At 51.0% G+C, this 19,669-nt stretch overlaps 1 long non-coding RNA gene and 1 other non-coding gene across 2 annotated transcripts; both read left to right on the forward strand.

Annotated features, from left to right (window-relative positions):
* Positions 1-6,548: 6,548 nt before the first annotated feature.
* Positions 6,549-11,120, forward strand: LOC141577238 (uncharacterized). Its single transcript, XR_012506146.1, has 2 exons — positions 6,549-10,224; positions 10,378-11,120. It is a non-coding gene; the product is annotated as an uncharacterized LOC141577238 (long non-coding RNA).
* Positions 8,909-9,017, forward strand: LOC141577281 (U6 spliceosomal RNA). Its single transcript, XR_012506178.1, has one exon. It is a non-coding gene; the product is annotated as a U6 spliceosomal RNA (small nuclear RNA).
* Positions 11,121-19,669: the final 8,549 nt, after the last annotated feature.

A 19,669-nucleotide genomic window follows, 5' to 3' on the forward strand; every position in this document is an offset into this window, starting at 1 on the left:
CCGAAGGGAATTTCCTTTGTTGTCGTTTAAATAAACTGACGTGTTAATAAGTGCTCTGGAGGGACACATTCCCTTTGACCTGATCAGCCATAGTGACATCCCATGACCCAGGAGTGTACAATATCATGGATTGGAAAGGATCTTAGAATTCAGAAATCATGGTGACGTGGGTCTGATGACCTAGCTGGCTCCATACAAACCAAGAGATGAAGGTGCCCAACATTTTCACTCGATGCTGCCTAAGTTCTTGACAGTCACTTTAAAAAAGGAAAAGGAAAATTTGCATGGCACGCTTAGTTTTGAGAATGCTATCTGACTGCATGGTGGAACGCAAGGAAAAGCCGTGACGCTCGCCCACGGTATCGAGAGAAACGCAGAACCGTGTTTCTGGTAGCTTTCTTCACCGCTGCGCAAAGGCGGGAGCGACCGCTACCTCACGCAGAGGAGGAGAGGACGGGTTTCTCGGCCCCGTCACGCAATGCCAGGCAGAAGAAGCCTTCTCCGATGAGACAGAAGCGTGTCAAAGCGCATCCCTGCGTCGAAGGCTTCGGTTTCCCGGGGAAGGGGGTCGAGCCGAGGGACCCAGGCCCCCACGTCAGTCAGTCTTTCACTGGATTCACTGGCCTCGCTGTTACTCCTCAGCGATGGCCCCTCAGATTGCTCTCGTGTGTCTTTACCTTCTGGCTTTAGGAAGGACTTTAAACTTCGGCTGAGGGGCGGGACACCCAGAAGGGTTCTTTCAGTTCACCCCATCTTAGGTATTGCCATATCCAACACGTTGGTTTTCATCCCATCGTGGACCTACCTACCGGAGAGTTTCGCTGCTTAAAAGTCCCCTGTGCTCCACCTATTCATCAACAACCCCCCGCCACAACACACACACACACACACCCACACCCACACCCACACCCACACCCACACACCCACACACACACACACCCACACAGACAACCTTCACCACCACCACCCCCGACCCCACTCATCTTTTCACCCTCTCTGGGGCTTTTGCCCTTTTGAGAATGAATGTCATCTAGAGCCGGTACCCTACAGGATGCCACCTTTTCAGATTGGCTTCTTTCAGGGAGTCAGGGGCACGCAGAATCGGCCCCGCCTGTCTCCCACAGGTCTCTCGGCTCCACGGGTCCCTGGTTTCCTTTTTAGAGCCAAATCACATGCTGTGGCACGGACCTAGCCCGGGCGACGTGTCCCTTCACCTCTTGAAGGACGCGTCTGTCCCGGTCGCCTCCACGGTTCCGGCAGTGATGAAGCAAGCCCCTCCACACCCCCACCCCCACCCCGCCCACCGTCCAGGTCCGTCCGCGTTCAGGTTTCCGCGTGGACGGAGCCCCGAGGGCTAGGCCTCAGGGTGAGAGTGGTATGGCGGGTGGCAGGTGGCGCACTGAAGGGTCCCAAATCCGGAGGATGCCGGCAAGGAAGGTCGCCAGGTCAAAACCTTCCTTCCCTCCCTCCGTCTCCTTAGGGTGGATGGCTGGGCCCGTGAATTCAGAGAGGACACGAGACACATGCTGTGAGCCGAGATTTCCAAGCCAGGAGACCTGGTGGAGGGTAAAGAAACGAGTTGATTGGGGGGACGGGGGCGATGGGGGGGGCTCTTAGGACTGCAGCCCAGGAGACACAGATGCAAGAAAGAAGCACTGGAAGTGTGTGTCATCAGACTACCCCACGGGGCAAGTGGAGAAGGGGAAACGAAAGAAAACACACCACAAGAGCAAGGCGGGAACTTTGAAACGACCAGGCTGCGGCTAGCAGCTGCTGGCAGATTTGTTTTTGAAACCGGTTGGTGGTGCCCTTGAGCTTGATACAGTTCTGACCACTCATGCCCCCCCTCCCCCCATTGATGCCGGTGTCGGGACCCAGGAGAGGCCACCCCAAACATGTATGTGCCTCCGTGGCACACGGATGGGTTAGAAATGAGAGTGACCGAAGAAGCCGAGGGGCCAGCAGACGCAAGAGGGACCCTCAGACTCTTCTTTCTGTCTCCCTGAAAGCGGGAAATCGATCACTTCCGTGGAGGGTGCCCTCCCTGCATCTGGACTTAGGAAAACACCCTGATCACCCACTGAGAGCCTTCAGGCCCCGGAAGCCTAGAGAAACCAACCAACCTCGTGACTTCTTTCAGGGGCTTCCCCCCCTCCCCAAAACCCAAACTCCGTCTCGATTCTTCACGGACGGGTCACCCAAAACCAAAGGCTCTCAGCCCGGCCCATTTCGCACAAAGGGCTGATTTCTTGTCCTAAAACGGAGAAAAGCTGCCTGCTTCGGGGACACATGAGTGCTTGAATGAAAGACAGTAGGTTCCCTGTCGCTCCTGCTCAACGATCCGTCTGGGGTCCATTTTTGGATCAGTCCAGCCCAGAGAACTCAAGATGTGTAGAGGGAGGGGACAACGTCCCCCTCCCTGAAACAGGACTATGTCTGCAACAAAGTTCCTCCCACTGGCCGTCCAGCTCCATTTTGGATGACTGAATCCTGGTTCACCTCATTTGGGTGTTTTGTTTTTGTTTCTGTTTCTGTTTTTGTTTTTGTTTTTGATTAATAGACTTTATTTCCTAGAGCAGTTTCAGGCTCACAGCAGAATTGAGCAGAAAATACAGAGAGTTCTCACATAGCCCTCCCCACCCACACATATATCCTCCACTCCCCTCAACATCTCTCATCAGTGTGGCCTATTTGGTAAAACTGATGATCCGACATGGACACGTTATTATCCATCAAAGTCCATAGTTTACAGGACGGTTCACTCTTGAGGTTGTACGTTCTATGGGTTTTGACAAATGTACAATGACATGCAGCCACCACTATGGTATCCTACAGAATAATTTCATCGCCTTAAAAATCCCTCACGCTGCATCTGTTCATTCCTCCTTCCCTCCCTCTCCCCAAACCCCTGGATACCATGATCTTTTGATTGTTTCTAGAGCTTTGCCTTTTCCAGGATGTCATTTGGTTGGAATTGTACAGTTGGTAACAATTTTCAGACCGGTTTCTTTGATTTAGTAAGATGTCTTTTAAGTTTCTTCCATGTCTTTCACGGCTTGATAGCTAATTTCCTTGTCTTTCGTTCTTTTTTATTTATTTATTTTTTTAAAATGTTTTTACTGCACATATATTTTTAATTTACATATATGTACTGTTCATTGTTTCCAGGAAGGTTTAGAGCTTTAGCTTTTTAAACTTACATACTTATCAAAGGAATAAAGCCAACCACAAAAGAAGAATGAATTCAAAAAGATACACACACCCTGCTATTAGCAGCAACATCATTTATGATTGCCAAGATACGGAAGCATCCTAAGTGCACATCAATATTTGAATAGATAAAGAAGAGGGGACACACACACACACACACACACACACACACACACACACACACACACACATACACACACGTAATGGAATACAATTCACCCATGAGAAAGAAGGATATTTTGCCATTTGTGGCCCTTCCTTTCCTTTTTTTTTTTCCCCCCTCCACTTTAAAAACCAGAATTTTATAACTGGGATAAACACTTCCATTGAGTCAAAAACAGTAAAATGCCTAGAAATAAACTTAATCGAGGAGGTTATCTATACTCCAGAATCTGAAATGACACAAAGAAATGGAAAGATGCCTTGTGCTCTTGCATTGGAAGAATCAATACTATCAACATGGCCACACTATCCAAAGCAAACCGCAGGTTCCATGCAACCCCTGTCAAAATACTCACGACATTCCTCACAGAACTAGAACAAACAATTTCAAAATTTTTAAGGAACAACGGAAGACCCTAAACAGGCAAAGCAATCTTTCGAAGGTCTCCTCTCCCTCCCTCCCTCCCTCCCTCTCTCTCTCTCTCTCTTTCTCTCTCTCTCTCTCTCTCTCTCTCTCTCTCTCCCTCCCCCCCCTCTCTCCCCCTCTCTCTCTCCCTCTCTCCCCCCCTCCCTTTCTCTGTCATCTTTTTGTTCTCTTTTCTTAGGATTTGATGACTTGAGACCATCCTTTATCATTCCTTGTAAAGCCGGCTTGATGGTGCTGAAATCTTGTAGCTTTTGTTTATCTGTGAAGCTTTTGATTTCTCCCTCAAATCTGAACGAGAGCCTTGCTGAATAGAGTATTCTTACCTGTCAGTTTTTCCCTTTCATCACTTTAAGTATGTTGTGCCACCCACTTCTGGCCTGTAGAGTTTCTGCTGAAAAATCAGCTGATAACCTTACGGGAGTTCCCTTGTATGTTATTTGTTGCTTTTCTCTCGTTCATTTTAATATTTTCTCCTTATCCTTAATTTTGGTCAATTTGATGACGATGTGCCTCGGTGTGTTCCCGTATGGTACTCTCTGCACTTCCACCTCATTTGGTTATTTAAAGGATCTTCAGTCTGTTCAATTCATAGGAGAGAACTTCCACGTGTATTTCTTCTCAGTTTTATGAAACAAAGAAGGACCCAGGAAACTGGCAAAACATAAATGCTTTTCTATTGGGTTGAGCAAAGACAGGCCCTGGCCGGGGACGGGGGGGGGTGCTGGAGGGTCGGGGGGGCGGTGTAGAGAAGGATATAGATCATTGTTAGGGTGCCTGCTTAGCATGCATGATGCCCTGGGTTCAATCCCCAGAACCACCATTAAAATAAATAAATAACCTAATCAAACCCATCCCCCTCCTCCCCCCCCCAAAAAAAAGAAGGAGAAAAGAGTGAGAGACAGAGACAGAGACAGACCATCGGGAAAAGTAGCTGCACTAATACTTCCAAGAAACAGGACAACATAAAGATAATGGAAGAAATGCTGGATAGTGAACAGCCACGGGTGGTTGGCACAGACCCATAGCTTCTGGACTCGCTAAAAAAAAAAAAAAAAAAAAAGAATATGAGAATCATATGGATCAGGAGATTGGGTCTGAATTTTGTGCCGTTTGACTTGTGCCAGTTACAAAGGTCATGCACAAGGAAGATGACTGGCTACTTTATTGTCTGAAATGAGACACTTGAAAGTGAAAGGAGGTGCTATACAATCGTGCCTGGACTGGGATTTTTCTAAGGGAGCCCAAATCCTTTACAATATATATCATGTTTTCAAAAATGAATATCATTCCTGGACAACATTTAAGCAATTATTTTCTGTGTTATCAGTAAACATTTTTAAAAAATCAGTAAGAAAGGAAGAGGGAGAGAGAAAGAGAGAGAACAGGAGTAACTATACGCGCGCGTGCGTGCATGCATGTGTGTGTGTGTGTGTGTGTGTGTGCGCGCGTGTGCGCGCACGTGTGTTGAGGTGGGGGCCTAAAAGAGGGTGAGGATTCTTTTCATCGAGGTCTGTTTGTACAGAATTCTCTCCTTCTCCGCTTTACACTGTGAAGGAAAAGCCCAGCTGGGATAACAAGCTAAGTCGCAAATCTAAGTGTAACAAGTGTCGGATTACTGATCTGAGTTCTGCTGGGCTAACTCGTAAATCTAAATTAATAAGTGCCGGTTTGCTGATTCCCTGTTCATATTTTGCTAGCCAGCTGGATTTTCAAAGAGACATATCTGGCCTTGAAATGTTGGTTTGCTGCCTCACTGCCTCTACTTTCGTGATAATGATGTTGCTAAAGCTATTGCGTGCCTATTGGCCGAATACCCCAAGCTGGTACTTAACCCTATAAAACCTCACGTGCACGTCTTGGAGGTGCTCAAGGCTTAGGAGCAGAAGCCCCTCTGAGCCCGCCGGCGTAATAAATCTGAGTACTCCAACCCTCCGAGTGGTGCTTGTTTCTTGGCCGGCCTGTCATTTCCATAACAGCACCGTTGACAATAAGAACGTCACTCTCGTTCCGGCATAAAGAAGACATCTGGGGAGGGTGGGGTGGGGGGTGGGGTGTAGATCTATGTTATGTCCTGATTCCAGGAAGGAAAGGGGCAAGGGTCGGCGTGCCCTTCTTTCTGGGGTATCTGTCTGTTCGCTTTTGGTGTTCGGCTGGTTTGGTTATTTCAGCTTTCTGTTTGGTTCCTTTCACAGATCCAGTGGCTCAAAACAGCATTCTGATTTTCTTTTCTCCTGGGGTTTGGTTTTTGATAGGTAGAGGGACAGGGCCCACGCAGGGGTGGGGGTGGGGGGTCACTGTGCCGGAGAAAGGGAGGCGGCTGTGGTGAAATCATCGAGCAGAGGGGATTTCTACGAGAGGGACTCTCCGAAGTGAATGGGGTCCAAGGAGATCAGCAGGGTTTCTGTGTGCTCGTTTGGTTTTGTTCGTGCGTGTGTTTGTTTTTTCTGGACGAGGCCAAAGAACTCTTCAGGTGGAGGTGTGTGTCCAAAGGGTCTGACAGGATGGGAGGATGCGGGGCGAGTCAGTCCATGTGCCCAGAAAGAGAGAGAATCTGACATAGCTGAGACTCAGGCCTTTTTCAGACCTAGGCCCAGAGAGCAGTTCGGCTCCGAGCATTCACGGAGAAGTTCGCCGCCACCTCAGTCCTGTCCCCCACCCCCGCCCTCCCCCACGCCTCAGCCCCCAGTGAAGGAGGAATCATGAAGTGGCCGCACTTAGGCTAAGCCAATTTTTGGCTTTATGCTTACTGCTTGCTTTTAGAACCATCAGCAAACTCGACTGACCAGACACCGCTCCCAGCTCCAGGCCCACTGTTAAAAACAGCTAAAGTTGTCGATTCTAACTGTTTGATTTGACCTTCCTCTGATCGTTCAACTTGACAATCATGTTTGGCGTCTGAGTCTTTCCCCAGGAAGGGAGTCACGGGAGGATAAGCTCAGGAGAACGACCAGCCCCCTCCCACCCCCCACCCCCCACCCCGAGTTCCTCCGTGGCGCTGGTGCCGCCGGGTGAGTCTGACCAGATAAAGAAGGTCACGGGCTGATGACCTACTAGACCACCAGGAGGTCCCATGTTATCAGACACTCATCCAGATTTAGGAGGAAGTTTCATCAGAGACCCTTGTTGATCATGAGCACCTTTTGTGCTCCCGCCTGTTGTGATTCCCTTTCATGCTCCAACCTGTTCGTCCACAGAAGCATGAAACCCCAACCCCAAGACGGGTTCACAGTTTGGAGGGCACTAGCCTGCTGTGAGTCCCCTTTGCCCAGCAAAGCAATCAAGCTGCCTCTTTTCTTCTAAACTCTAAGACCCTGTCTCTGGGTTATTTGGCTCGTCAGGGACGGGGTGGGGGAGGGCGATCTTTCGGCAACACCTGCAGAAGTTTCCCTGAGTGGCAGGAACCAGCGTGGCCCTCAGGCCTCAGCCCCGCAGGCAGGCAGGCAGGCAGGCAGGCAGGCAGGCAGGCAGGCAGGCAGGCAGACAGGCAGGCAGGCAGAGTTGGAGCGACCGTTGGTCCCGCCCCCGCCCGCGCTCCACCCCCCCCCGCCCCCGCCGCTGCTTCCGCCGCCGCCGCCGCCACCGCCGCCGCCGCCGCCTCCCAGGCCTTCTCCACCGATCGGTCCCAAATCGACTGACTGTCTCCTGGAAGCGGGGGCGGGGACGTCAGGAGGATCCATTCGGCAGGGCCTCGTTCAATCGCTTCATTCAAATGCAGAAAGCTCTGTGCTCAGGTCAGAGCCTTTGACTTGGCCTCCGGCTCCTCTCTGTTGAACGGCTTTTGTTCTTTGGTTTCAATTTCCCCACCCTTAGGCCACCCCGTCCCAACTGCACGGAGGGAGGCGGGAGGGAGGGGGAGAATCTCGCCTGGTCTCAGGCCAAAGGAGTCCCCTCCTTTTCCTAATCTGGGTAAACCCCACTACACCGTTTGAGAATCATGGAAGGGCATGGAAGCAGACCTCTGACTTGATAGATTCCTCTGGGATGGGAGACTTTAAAAAAACAAAATTCTTTTTCCCCTGCTTCCAGGGAGGCAGAAAGGAGGGCCAGAGTGTTCCTCTTGCCTCGGGCAGTTCTTTGTTTGTTTCTTTCTTTCTTTTGTTAAATCTTTTTTTTTTTTTCCTTTTTTTCTTCCAGTTTTATTGAGACAGAGTTGACATACAGCAGTGTATACTTTGGGGGGGGGGCGGGGAGAGGAATTCGATTTTATGTATTTATTTTTGACCGGAGGTACTGGGGATTAAACCCAGGACCTTGTGCTTGCTTGCTAAGCACACACTCTACCACTGACCTATACCCTCCCCCTTGGCCAGTTGTGAAGTCCCTTTCATTCAGCATAGTCCATCGGGCACATTTTGGGGCAGCCTACTCTGGACCCCAACATTTCCCTATTCTGTAACTTCCCTGGAAGTTTTACACATTAAAAGCTGGGCTGTTGACTGTGCATGTGCGTCCATGCGTGCGTGCGTGCGTGCGCGTGGTGTGGGGGCAGGAGGGAGGGAATAGTTTCCTAGAGGGCCTGCGTTTCATGGACCCAGTTTCTTAGTTCTGAGAACAGGTCTGTTCAAGGAAACAGTTGTAGTATCTCGTCTCAGGAGGCGGTGGTGTCGATGGGCTTCTGAAGCTAGGCCTAGGGAGCAAGCAGTCAGGTATCGCCTAAGAGGCACTTGTGTGGAAAACCAAAGTACAGCAAAAAGGTTAATCATTGGAGCAGATGAGAAACCAGATTCAGGGCCGGGAGTAGGGGGTCAGTCTGGTAGGAGATTTCCACACATCGGGGTCATCGAAACGGCTCGAGCAGTTTGAAATGCCTCTGATGATGTCCTGGGGTGTTCGGCTCAACTCTCTGAGCGGCTCCTCCAAAAACAGGCCCTAGGATGGTTTCCACAGGAGCTGTTGTGGCCATTTCTCTGACGTTTACCTCCCGTTGTCCAGCTTCAGTCTGCAGGGCTTCAGGAGACGGAGCATTTTAGTACTCAATGATGCCAAGACAAAAGGGTGAGAGAAAATGGGAAACGTTCGTGGAGATGGTCCTAGGCAGATAGTGGAGGCAACTAGAAGACCTTCAGTCTCCGGGCCGGCTTTCAGGTTGAGACAAAAACCCTAAGGCAAGCGCTTGCTGCCACAGCACATCGACTAACACGGGAACCATCCAGTGAAGATCAGCACGGCCCCTGAACGTGGACGACACACGCACATACGTGAAGCGTTCCGTAGCTTTAGTGATGTCAGTCACCCAGAGGAAGACAGATATCCTATGCCATCACTTCTAGGTGGGATCTGAAAGTAAGTCAAGACACCCATCCATACATAAATAACTCCATTTTAAAAAGACTCCAAGGAACCTATTTACAAACCAGAAACAGACTGGACTCGCAGACATGGAAAAGAAACCGATGGTTAACACAGGGGACAGGGTAGGGTGGAGGAACGGGGGAGGGCAGAGGGATAAATCAGGAGTTTGGGATTAGCAGATATAAACCACCCTATACAAACTAGGTACACAAGTAGGTCCTACTGTCTAGCACAGGGAACTATGTTCAATAGCTTGTAATAACCTATCCTGAAAAAGTATACGTGTGTGTGTGTGTGTGTGTGTGTGTGTGTGTGTGTGTGTGTGTGTGTGAATAAGTGAATCACTATGCCGTACGTCATAAATGAACACAACATTGTAAGTCAACTATACTTCCATTGACAGAGAGTTCCTACAATAAACAGGCAGGCAGGCAGGCAGGCAGGCAGGCAGGCAGGCAGGCAGACAGACACAGACACAGACACACAGACACACAGACACACAGACACACACACACACACACACACACACACACACACACACACACACACACACACACACCCCCCACAGACACAGGGGAACCCTAAGGAAAACGAGTAGCACTAGTATCTCTTATCCATGCATGTCTATCCCAGTTTAATGGAAACCTAAGTTTTTGCCTGCAAGTCAATGATGCTAATAACTCTGCTGCCAAGAATAGAAAAATCCTCACGGAGGATTTCTGAATCCCAGAAGGGTCAGGGAGGGAGAAAAAGAGAAAGGATTCCATTCTGCTGACAGAGGTATGATAGTTACCATGTGGGTGTCCGCCTCTAAAAGGGAAGGAAGGGGAAAAAACAGAAGTTTATTTTCCCTTGTATCTGAAAAGAAAAAAATTTAAAACTCAATCCTCTTGGAGACAAGAAGTCGTACACACCTCATGTCACTGATTCTCCTCCTCCACCTCCTCCTCCTCCTTCCTCTACTTCTTCTTCTAGTCTATATCTCCCATGGATTCTGACGACCTTGCCTGATGATGGCGGGTGATGGGGGCAGAGATCGATCTTTCTGAGAAGTAAGTTGGCAAGCGCTTTAGTGAAGCCTCGTAGGATTTACCCAGCGAAGCGAGTGCCTTCGTCCCTGGAGGCTGCGGAAAGTATGTCCCCAAGTCACATACGCATGTGTTTGTCTTTTGTTGTCATTGTTGTTGTTGTTGTTGTTGGTGGTGGTGGTGGTGGTGGTGGTGTGTGTGTGTGTGTTTGTTTGTTTGTTTGTTTATTTGTTTGTTTGTTTGTTTGTTTGTTTGTAGCAGTGTCCTGGCCATGCTGATGGCATCAGGCTTGCAGCGGGGGAAGGAAGGCTTCAACCCCTTTGGAAGTCATACCTACCATCCCAAGAACGTCTGGATGACCCCTACTATGTGGCAGTTGAATGGGGGCCAGTTACTGGGGTTCAGCGTGTCCAGAGAGAGGAGGTCTGAGGCCTCTGGGGACAAAAAGTTTGTATGTATGTATGTATGTATGTATGGCCAGTTGACTGTTTTTGCGGTCCTATAGGAATCTTCCTGCCCCTGTCTATTGAACAATGGGAGTCATCTTCCAAGTGCCCTGACACCAGACACCACGGTGGGTGAAGGAATGCGGGTGGGGTGGGGGTGGGTGGGGGAGGTCATCCAGGAAGCTGGGAGAAACCGAGAACGTCCGTGGGTCGGTGGGTCGGCCTGTCGGATGGTCGCCATGCTGGGTTTCCCCTAACCCAGGCCATTTGCCGAATGGACAGAACAGACTGGGGCCACGTGTGCCACCCACCCTCTTTCCGGAGGCTGTGGTCCACTGTGTTTGCATGAAAGTCAGTGAAGGAGGCATCTCCTCGGGACTCGGTTCCGTCCCTTTCACGAGAGCCTCCACTTTGGATGACAGCCAGCCAGCCAGCCAGCCAGCCCTCGATGCCAGGGCAGTAGACGACTGCCAGGAATATCCCATCCTTTCTGGAACCCTGAGTGTACCCACCTGTACAGACACAAGGCTGAAGAATACATGACGTTCCTTCCTAGTTGACAGCACTCCCCATGTCACTGAAACAGTGTCCAGTACGCTGACGTCATCTCCTCCCTCTCCCACACCCCCGCACGCGCACAAACACGCGCGCGCGCACACACACACACACACACACACACACACTCTGTCTGTCTGTCTGTCTGTCTGTCTGTCTGTCTGTCTGTCTGTCTGTCTTCTAAGGATGGAGAAGAGTTTGCTGAGCTATTTCGGGTGCCCTCTCATCCTAGTTCCTATCTCCAAGTTGGTTCAAAGTCCAAAAGGCGGTCAAGCACTTAATCAGATAGGTCCCTCGTAAAGAATGCCTCCCACATCACGACGACAGGCTTCTTAGGCCAGCCGAGAAGCTCCTTCAGTTCTGCGCCCATCTTGGCTCTAAGTTGATATCAGTCTGTTACGGAAATGACAGGCCAGCCAAGAAACAAGCACCTCTCGGAGGGTTGGAGTACTCAGATTTATTACGCCGGCGGGCTCAGAGGGGCTTCTGCTCCGAAGCTCTGAGCACCTCCAAGACGTGCACATGAGGTTTCATAGGGTTAATTACAAATATGGGTCTATTCGCCAATAAGGCTCAAACAACAAAAAGCAAAGGATCAGTACACTGGAGCTTATCAATTTGGAACAGATCACGTTACTGACACTTGTTGAGCTTGGATTTACGAGTTAGCTTGTTAGCCCAGTAAACTGACACTAAACTTCAGATTTACGAGTTAGCCCAGCAGAACTTAGATCAGTAAACGGACACTTATCACACTTAGATTTGTGACTTTAGCTTGTTAGCCCAGCTGGGCTTTTCCTTTACAAGTCCTCCAGGATCCAAGAAAGCCACGTTGGAAAACAAGTGGTGATTCTGATGGGACAGGAGATCAGTCATTTGGGGGCGAAGGGTGGGGTAGGGAGACATACCAGCCTGTCTGTCTGTTTTCACCCAGTGTGGGAGCCGTCCCAAAGAGATAACTCGAGAAGAGAGAAACAGGGAGTTGACAAAGAACACGTGCAGTGGCGTGCCCTCCCCCCCCCACCCCAGGAGAAGGCCAAGCCAGAAGTCCCTCCGGATGGCGGGTTCCGGACTCCAGCTTCCAGGGGAAGCGATGTTTTTTTCCTCCCCATTTCAGGCCCGGAAGAAGAGGGAGAGGCAGAGTGTCCTTCTCGGGCATCCGCTGTTTCTGAAGCACGCTTGTTGCCAAAAGATCGGCCCCCGTCCCCGACGAGCCCAAGAATCCAGAGACAAGGTCTCGGAGCTTAGAAGCAAAGAGGCCATTTTATCGCTCTGCCGGGCAAAGGGGATTCACAGCAGGCTAGCGTCTTCAAAACTGTGTACCCACCTTGGGGATGGAGTGGGTGGGGTGGTTCTAGAGCCATAGCTCAAACAATCGGGCATCGATCACCATCCACAGAATCGTTTTCTCATCAGAAGACTCAGAATGGTGTCACGATGCCTCCAGGTGACCCATTCTATAGAGGCTGGTGGTTAGATCTCGTTATCTCATAAGCACTCAAGGTGTGGCCTTCTTGGTCACTCAGGCTATTTTGTCAGGTCATTAGTCCCGTGACCGACCTTCTCCTCGGAGAAAGACTCAGAGACCCAGCATGATGATGACTTTCAATGAGTGAAATACAGTAGAAACAGTAAGATCGATAGCTTCCAGTTTCAACAACAGGCCTGGAACCGTGAGCAGCAACCAGTCAGTCAGGACAGTTGACCGTTTTCAGGGCGAGCATAAGAAACTGAATGACACCCCCCCCCCAGCAAATGAATGAGTGAATGAATGAATGAATGAATGACCTAATGATCCTCCCCCCCCCCCGCCAAAAAAAGAAGCAATAATCCGTTAGCCTAATTCCGGCCATTTTATTCATCCTCCTTCACCCTGAAGCCCCAGTCACCCACGTGCCACAGTGGTCTGTTTTCTGGTTTCCTCCACCACCCCACCCCCCACCAACCACCACCCCGCCAACATCCCCCCATGCCCAACCACCGCCCCAAGTGTGGGACTGGACGGGGGTGCAGGGGGCTGAGGGGGCGGCAATGGCGGCTTGAGGTGAGGGTGGGGAGTGTTCCGCCCAGATCGTATAGGAAGCTCAAACACAGCTGCAGTACGAGACAAGATGGTAGATTTCTGTGAGTCCTCCCTCCTCTTAAAATCCGTCCTAAGGAGGAGACAGACAGAAAGAGAAACATCACCCTCACTCCCAACGCCTCCTGCGCCCTCGATGCGCCCCAAAACAACAACAAGAAAAACAAAAACAAACACGACCACAAATAAGTCGCTATCCCTGGGGAAGAAGGATTCGATGGCATGGGGATATCATTCTAAAATTCATTCCCTCTTCATCACATTTCATGGAAACCGATTGCAATCTATGAGGCCCTGTGAAGGTAGGGGTTGGGGGGGTAGGGAGGAGGGAGGGAAGTGAAGGGGGGGGAGAGGGAGAGAGGGAGGGGGAGAGAGAGAGAGAGAGAGAGAGAGAGAGAGAAAGAGCAGAGGAGAGGAGGGATAAAAGGGGAGAGGACAGGAAAGGAGAGGAGGGAAAAGAGGGGAGGGGAGGGGAAATGAGAAGAGGCGAGGGGAGAGGAGAAGAGGGAGAGGAGAGGAGTGGAGGGGAGAAGAGAGGAGTGGAGGGGTGAGGGGGAAGGGGGGAGAACAGGGAAGAGGAGAGGAGGGGAGAGGAGAGGAAAGAGAGACAAGGGAGACAGACAGACACGCATGCGCGCGCGCGCACACACACACACAGAGAATAGCGAAATGGAGAGAGAGGCAGAGAGAGAGAGAGAGAGAGAGAGAGAGAGAGAGACAGACAGACAGACAGACAGACAGACAGACAGACACGGATCTAGGTCAGGGATACTACACATGGGTATTCTTCTGAGTGATTTTATGTGTTTTCTCAATCGCCACCTCTATGGAGATAAAAATCGCTCCCATAAGATGAAGGGAGTCCTTCTGCCACCGCCCACGGCCCCGCCCACCAGCACCGCTTGTGTTTGTCAGGGATTCCAAGCCAAAGCACGTGGAGGAGCGGGAGAGCTTCCTGGCAGCCCAAGGAGGAGGAAAGTCCGGCAGCATGAGAGAGGTGGTTGGCACGGGGAAGCTGGAGGCCGGCTGACGAGAAGATGGGTGAGGGGGCAGGGAGGAGGGTTTCCCAAGTTGGAGAGCCAAGACGAGGGAGGGGAGCTGTCGGTGGCTGCGTTCTGACCCCGACCCCAACCCTGACTGGAGCGGATCCCTGAAAGGAGGCGGTTCGGGCTCTCTGGCCGAGAACGCCCCTCTCTTCCTCTTTGTGCAGAAACACCTTCCGCAGACCGAGAAAGTCCATCCCGAGACCCTCGTCGGAAGAGTCCTTTCCAGACCCATCACGATCCTCCTGGGCCAAGGGGTCCAGGGGATGGGGCGGGGCCTCCATTCGATCCGTCTTCCGTCCGTCCGTCCATCCACAAGATCTTGAACATCCATGTAGGATTCTGGATGGTAGCAGTTTTCCAGGATCCTCCAAATCCTTGTAAGTCCTCTCCTGGCAGATTCGACCCCTAGGTCGTACCGCGCAGCACAGGGCACTAGATTCAGTCCCTCGGGACGAGGGTTCCTGAAAAAGACCAGGAAAAAGAAGAACAGAATCACTATGGTGTGCACCAGCCAGAAACCAGCACCACCTTGTCACTCTAACAGACTTGCAAAAGGCGGGGTAGGGAGAGAAAGTCATAGGATGGCTACCATCCCTCCCACCCCCACCCCACACGCCAAGCCCCAGACCATCGTCATCCCTGCTCCCCCTCCCCTCCCCTTTCCTCTCCCTTCCCCCTCCCCCTCCCCCTCCCCTCCATCGACGCCCGCCTCCCGCTTGTACCCCACTCCTCTGAACCCAGCACCACCCACCCCAGCCTGGACGGGCTCGGCTCAGATCGGCTCGGCTCGGCTCGGCTCGGCCCGGCCCGGCCCGGCCCGGCCCGGCCGTCCGGTCGACTTCTTCGCAGGGTCTAAAATAGCGCCCGGCCGACAGGCAGGTGGCACATGGCACATGGCAGGGGAGCGAGCGGGACGGTTCGGGATCTCTGGGTGGCAGGGACACGCGGCCGGACAACCAGGAGCACGGACGGCCTGGCGTGCGTTTCTCCGCTCGGGGGGGCCTCGACCAGAGACCGTGGTACGGGGAACGGGGACACACACACACCACACACACACCACACACACACACCACACACACCACACAGACACAGACACACACACACACACACACACACACACACACACACACACACACACACACACACACACACACACACACCCACCCCTTCACCCCCACCCCCAAACCTCTGACAGCTTTCGTTTGTTTTCGGCCGACCGTCCCTCGATGAGGTACGAGTGCCTTGGCTGGGGCTGGGGGGGGGGTGGAGTTCCTCCCTCCACAACGACCCCACACGGGCTCTGTTCTGGTCACCCGAGTCCTCTTCCAAGTCAGACCACAGGCCTCCATCACCCGGCGCGAGCACTCGGGGAAACAGTCACCATCCTCATCGCTCCGCTCCACCTCTACACGTGAAGAACTGTTCCCAGCCCACGCCACTCCACCCCACCCCACCCCACGCCCCGATGCCACCCACCGCAGTGGAGAGAAACGAGACGAATCCACAGACGTGCATCAATCCGATGAAGAAAACGACGGCCCTATTCCAAGGAAGCATAGATATCTAGGTAGGAGATTCATCGAGTACTATGGAGGCGGTGGGAAAGGGGGGGGTTGCGGTGGGGAGGGTCTAGAGATCAGGCAGTACAGCCCATGCTTAGCATGCAAAAAATAAAGGTCCAGGGTTCAATCCCCAGCACCTACTCTTCAAAAATAACCCGAGAAGAAGCAAGACGGCGGAGTAGAAGGACGCTCGTAGCTCACCCTCTCCCACAAATACACCAAAACTCACATCGACGGACCCACTCGGCCAATCAGACCACCTGCGGAACTCCGACAGAACACCGCCCTCTTCGAAAGACAAAGACGCCCAAAATCTGGTAGGAGAAAAGGAGAAAAGAAAGAGTCAAAAGCAAAACAGTGCGGGAGGGACCGGCAGAGGAGGAATAGGTCTCGTTCGCCAGACCTCCCCGTCTCCAACGGAGAGGCCGACGGGACGGTGGGGGAGCCTCCGAGTCTCAGAGCTGCCCGGAGCGCCCCTTGACCGACCTATCCAAGTGAAACGGGCACAGAGGGTCCCCGCGACACCCAGCCCGAGTCGCAGGCCGGCAGCCGGGGGCCGGGACAGGCCGCACGAGCCGGGCAGAGGACCGTGGCGGCGGCACCACGCGCCGTGGCCAGGAGGGGATACAGAGCAGAACAACCCGCCCCCCCAACCCGTCCATTACGGGGAAAGAAAGGCAAAGCAACACGGCCGGTGTGCCCTGGGGAGAGGGGCGCCGTAGCCTCCATCTCCTCAGACCCGCGGCGCCATCACCGGCCCTTCTCGCGAGAAGAGAGGCGGGGCGCAGCCACAGCCGCCATAGCCCCTGGCGCGCGGCGCGCAGCGCGCGGGCGGGGGCGGGAGCGGGGGCGGGGCCGAGACTCGAATCCGCACCCGGGGGCTCTGCAACCTCCTAGGCAGGACTGAGACTCGTTTTCAGCCTGAGGCAGATATTATATATCTGCCCCGGTACCTCAGAGAACTCGCGCCACCAAGACTAAGAAGGAGCCGAGTTTTGGAATGCAGCAGGGGCGGGGCGGTTCCACCGTCTTCCCCGAGCCCACCTACGGAGAGGAGCGCCGACCCGAGGCGGAGCACACAGCCGCACAGAGCAGCGGAGCGACCGGCGCCGGGAGAGGGCAGGCGGCCAGCCACCCTCCCTCCTTCCCGGCAGGAACGCAGCATCCGACCGCGGTGCCAGGAGGGGGCGCGATCTACTTGCCCACAGGCACCGAGGGCAGCACAGACGAGGGCGCCGACAGAGGGCCCGCGGAAACAGCAAGCTGAGTTCACGAAACAGGGCGACGACAGAAAGACTTCTCGGTGAAACCGTTAAGAGCGCACCGTCTCCAGGAGAACACATCCTTTTTTTTTTTTTTTTTTTTCCTCTTTTTTTTTTTCTTTTCCTTTTTCTTTTTTAATCTCTTTTACATCGGTTTTACCTTCTGTTACCTTTTTAACCTTTACTTTTGAACAGTCGTATACGTTTACGGTTTTAATCCCTTTTAAATGTTTCATTTCAAGTCTTTTCATTATTATTATTTTTAAACATCCACCCCCTTCCCTTTTTCATTCTCTTGGTTTTGATCTCCTGTTACTGGTTATTCACAGGTTTCAAATATTGTTTCTCGATTTTTTTCCTCCTTTTTATTAAGGTTATTAAAAGACGTCTCAACTCGATCGCTATTCTGCTTCCACTTACTCTTCTATTCATGATTACACACTGTCTTCAAACCTTTTCTTTCTCCCGTCTTTTAAAATCCTCTGTTTTATCTTTTGTTAAAATCTGTTCTATTTCCGATTACCTTTTAAAAATTTACTTTTGAAACAACTGTATATTATTTTCTGATCTTTTCTATTTGTTTTTAAAGGCTTTTAGAAGACGTCTCAGCTCAATTGCTATTCTGCTTCAACTTGCTCTTCTATTATTGATCGTACACTGTTTTCAAACCTTTTTTTCTCCATTCTTTTAACATCCTGCCCCCACCCCCTCTCTCCCTCTCCCCCTCTGTCTCTGTCTCTGTCTCTCTCTCTCTCCCCCTATCCCCCTCTCTCTTTTAAAGTTTTATGCCTGCCTAGGCTTTCGATAAATACATAAACTCCTTAAGGACACCAATAGATAACTGATACTCCTTAAGCCACAGTGCCAGAGAGATAGGAGCATTATGAAGAAGCAGAGGAACCACTCCCAATTAAAAGAGCCAGAGAAATTCCCTGAAAGCACGATCCATGAAATAGACATGGATGGCCTGCTCGATCAAGATTTCCAAAAAGGAGTGATCCAAGTCCTGAAGGAACTCCAAGAGATAGTGTTGAGAGATATACTATACGTCAAAAACGAAATCGAAGCTATAAAGAAGAGTCAAGGAGAACTGGTCCACTCATTGGCTGAAATGAGAACTGGTCTAAAGGCTGTCCAAAGCAGGCTAGATCACGCAGAGGAACGAATAAGTGGCCTAGAAGGCAGGACAACAGAAAGAACCCAATCAGAACAGCTGAGAGAAAAACCAATAAAGAACAACGAAAACCATCTTAGGGACCTAAGGGACCCTCGAAAGCGTGCCCATCTACGCACAATAGGGGTTCCAGAAGGGGAAGAAAGAACCAAGGGGACCGAAAAGATATTCGAAGAAAGCATGACTGAAAATTTCCCAAATCTAAAGAAGGAATCAGATATCCAAGTCCAGGAGGCTCAGAGGGTACCCAACAGAAAGAACTCAAACAGGCCCACACCAAGACATAGGCTAATCAAGATGGCCAGAGTCAAGGATAAAGCAATGATCCTAAACGCCTTTAGGCAAGAGAAAAACAGAGTGAGTTTCAAGGGAACCCCCATAAGGCTCTCAGCGGATTTCTCTACACAAACACTACAGGCCAGAAGGGAGTGGCAAGATCTATTGAAATTCTTGAATGAAAAACAAAACAAAACAAAACAAAACAGACAAAAAGAAGCAGCCTAGGATACTCTATCCAGCAAAGCTATCCTTTAGAATAGAAGGGGAGGTAAAGAACTTTGCTTCACAGACAAGCAAAAACGAAAAGAGTTTAGCAACACTGAACCCATGCTAAAAGAAACATCAACAGGTCTACTCTAAATAGAGAAGAAGGAGGATGGTACAAAAATGAGACCACTCATCACCGGAAAGGTGATCACTACCATTCATTCCAAACGGAATAAACACAAAATTGTAAAAAGAAGACATCTAAACCATTAAGAGTGGCAGAGGGAAGCAAGAAAATAATAGAGACTTTTTTTTCCCCCCCTTCTCCTTCCTTTCTTTCTCTTTTAGATGGGTTTGAGATTCTATTACTATCTGTTTCATACAAACAGTTATAGCCATAGGTGAATAGACTTCCAAACAGGGTCAACCGAACTCCAAAACGTACAAGTGAGTCACAGAAGCCAACTAAAGGCTAACTAAAGGCGGGGGGGGGGGGGGGGGAAGCATGGAGATGAAACAACATGCTATCGAAAAGCCAATGGGTGAATGATGAAATCAAAGTTGAAATAAACAAAAAACCCAGCAGCAACAACAACAACAACAACAACAACAACAACAACAACAGCAACAGCAACAGCAACAGCAACAGCAACAACAACAGCAACAGCAACAGCAACAACAACAACAGCAAAGAGAACCTTGATACAAATGAAAATGAAAACCCAACCACCCAAAACTTATGGGATTCAGCCAAGGCTGCACTAAGGGGGAACTTTATAGCGATACAGGCCTTCCTCAAAAATGAAGAATGATCTCAAAGAAACAATCGAACCCACCAGCTGAAAGAACTAAAAAAAAGAAGAGCAGAAACACCCAAAAGTCAGCAGAAGGAAGGAAATCCTAAAGATCAGGAAATCAATAGAGTAGAGGTTAAAATAA

Source organism: Camelus bactrianus, chromosome 3 (genome assembly GCF_048773025.1).
Source record: "Camelus bactrianus isolate YW-2024 breed Bactrian camel chromosome 3, ASM4877302v1, whole genome shotgun sequence".
In the NCBI taxonomy this organism is placed as follows: domain Eukaryota; kingdom Metazoa; phylum Chordata; class Mammalia; order Artiodactyla; family Camelidae; genus Camelus; species Camelus bactrianus.